General features: G+C 32.5%; 1 long non-coding RNA gene across 2 annotated transcripts in view; it reads left to right on the forward strand.

Annotated features, from left to right (window-relative positions):
* The first annotated feature begins 2,820 nt into the window (after positions 1 to 2,820).
* LOC122534986 overlaps positions 2,821 to 3,079 on the forward strand; it is a 1,484-nt gene continuing 1,225 nt past the window's right edge. For both annotated transcript variants that reach the window (XR_006308036.1, XR_006308037.1), the window contains exon 1: positions 2,821 to 2,959. This is a non-coding gene — a long non-coding RNA (uncharacterized LOC122534986). The remainder of the gene's footprint in view (positions 2,960 to 3,079) is intronic.

Raw genomic sequence — 3,079 nt, forward strand, 5'->3', positions numbered from 1 at the left:
TTTTTTTTCTTCTTTGTCGGTAGGGTAAGGCTAGAGGTGGCACGGAGGACGGGAGTTACGGCAAATTAGCGGAAAGCACTGGGTCACAGCTGGCCGAGCGCGCCCCAATCTACGTCCTGTGATTTAGTGGCGCGCGCGCTCGAACGACGCACAGACTTCATTACTAAATTACACAATAGCCCAGCCGTCGGTGGATCAATTTTTTCGTGGTTTCGCCGGAGCCTCGTTCAATTACCGTGATCCGTGGTTAATCGCGCGCGGATGCATGTTCCGACCGAACGGCCGAATCGATCCGAAAACCATTCGGGTACGCACAACTTTCTTCGGTTACGTTATCACGTAACGTTGAAAAATATTTACACGCCGTACGTGTATTGCCTGTCAGCTATTGATTAATATTTCCGTTCAACGCATCGTCGTTCGGATATTTCTGACAATTTGTCTGACAATTTCTGCTGTTCACTTTCGTTTGTTAAGTGCCGGTTTGTTCTTCTCGTTCGCGTGATTCCTTTTTATATGGATTTTTATGCATTGTTGTGTTAAATAAAATACTATTGTTATGTTATTGTATTAATAATATGTGTCATCATCATTATTATTATTATAGTTTGCTGTTATTATACTGTTCCCTCGTACTACATTATACTATATTATTATAATTACTATAGGTATATTATTATAATTATTATGTACTACCTTACTAATGTATTATATTAGGTTCTAATATTACTATATTATATTATATTACTATATTATATTAGGTTCTTATGTTACTACATTATATTAGATTCTAATATTACTATATCATATTATATCACTATATTATATTAAGTTCTAATATTACTATATTATATTATAGGTTCAATTTCTCTGTAATTACATTCAGAAAAATGTGAATTTGTACAGAAATTCACGGTTTCATTGTATAAAATATAAAATACAATTTAAAATGATATAGTCTTATAAAATATAATTAAAAAGAGAATAAGCCAATGTACTCTACTTTCGATGTTTGATATATTTTTGAACAGTGCGCTCTTCAATTTCCCACAAATACATAAATACGTACAAATCAGCAATCTGCACATCACGCGAGTTTAAAGATAGACTACTAAAACTTTGCTAGATTTGTTTAATTTATGTTAAATTACTAGAAATTTACACCAAATCTGCTTTGTTTATATTAAATTACTGAGAACTATAATTGTATGTATTAAAATTATAAATAAAATAATTATTAAAAAAAAAGTTATACAATTTGAAAAATATAATAATTTCATTATCGAATAAATGTAATTGTTGTTATAAATTTAAAAATTTCTTTTATTAATAACAAAAAATTAAACTTGAAAAATGATAATATAATTATTATAATAAATATATATGCATATTAGAAAATAATAAAGTTTAAATTTACTTTTTATGATTCTTTTGTAAACTATGATATTAAACAAAAAATTACATATATATATATATAAATAATAATAATGATGGTTTAACAGAATAAATATTATAACTGATATAAAAATCACACAATCCTTTCACGACGAAGATTCACGTTGAAATCGAATCAAGTTGAAAACCTCCAATGCTGTGTAATTGTTCTGATCGTTTGCAATGAAACAACAGTAGCTGGGGAGCGAAATGACAAAGCAGACGAACGCCAAAGAAATAACGGTGCCATACTTCTGTCGACTCCGATAAAATGTACGTGTAACAGAATTCGAGTTGTTGTCGACTACGATTTAATACCGTTCCAGAGAAGCTGTTAACCGTTAATTGAAGCGAACGAGCGATAATTGCCGCGTTACTGGCCACTTTATATCTCGGTACGTATGTATGTAGGCACGCGTAAATCGTAGTAAACGATGCGTCACGCGCAATCGCCCGAGCTAATCACGGTTCGAACACGATCCGGGATCGTTCGTAACTCGCCGATCGCCGCGGAAGTGCTTCGATTCGCGCGATTTCGCCCGAGACACTATCGTATGACGTTGAATCGTGCGAGCGTCGACTGCAATTGGCCGAGTGATTCATAGTGAAGAAAGGGGAAATGAAGATGAAGTACGAGAAAACGTGGCACAGATGGACAAATAGAAGTGAGGATCGAGTCGTTGCAGCTTGAGCCTCGAACATCTCCATTTATCATCCGCATCATTCTTGAGTATCTTGACATCCGATCGTTATGTTATCAAAATCGTCGTTGTTGAAATGAGCTTGGAAAAATTCGACACGTTGTTTCTAATTATTACTAACATTCGAACGCTGTAAAAGCTGAAGTCCTCAACGCTCGAATCTTTGAACTCGGACACTCGAAAGTCTATACAATGATATACGATTATAAATAGTATCGTAATGTAACGCTCAGATGTAAAATTAGTCAGATGTAAAGATTCTGATTAAACAAATCACGATTCGCGAATGATTTGGGATAGAACCATGCATGTATTGGTTACTTACGAGTAAGATTCCAAGTAGAGTCTCGTTTAGTTGAATTTCGATTTTTCGAATAATCTTAATGTTCGAATGTCATTAATTTAATGGATTATTAAACCAGAGGAGATAATATTCTAGTTACTGAAAGATCCTATTGCTATTTCTCTACTATAGTAATACAAGGGTAATATAATATTGGAACGTAAGGGACATCCAAATATTATAATATAATACTCGAATTAATATATAACATTCGAATATTATATTATAATATTAATACAATAATATTAATTAATGAATAGTAATATAACACCTTATAATAAATGAGAAACATTAGAATATTATAAAATTATATTATAATGCGATATTCGAACACGAGAAAGGTTCTGCTATCTACATCTAACGATAAAACGAAAAAATAAAATAAAGATAGAAGATGGAGTATTGGAAATTAGCGTGATCAAGAAACGAGCTCGTAAATGAGACAGTTCACACTCGTGTTCGCCAATCTGTCGGTTTAAAGGTTAGTTGCGGTACAATACTCGAATATTAATACAACAATATTAGTTAATTACTAATAATATAATAGTACGTTACAATACAGTTGAAACGTTAGAACATTAATCGAATATTACACAGTTAC

This window comes from Frieseomelitta varia, unplaced genomic scaffold (assembly GCF_011392965.1).
Source record: "Frieseomelitta varia isolate USP_RPSP 00005682 unplaced genomic scaffold, Fvar_1.2 scaffold_658, whole genome shotgun sequence".
NCBI lineage: Eukaryota > Metazoa > Arthropoda > Insecta > Hymenoptera > Apidae > Frieseomelitta > Frieseomelitta varia.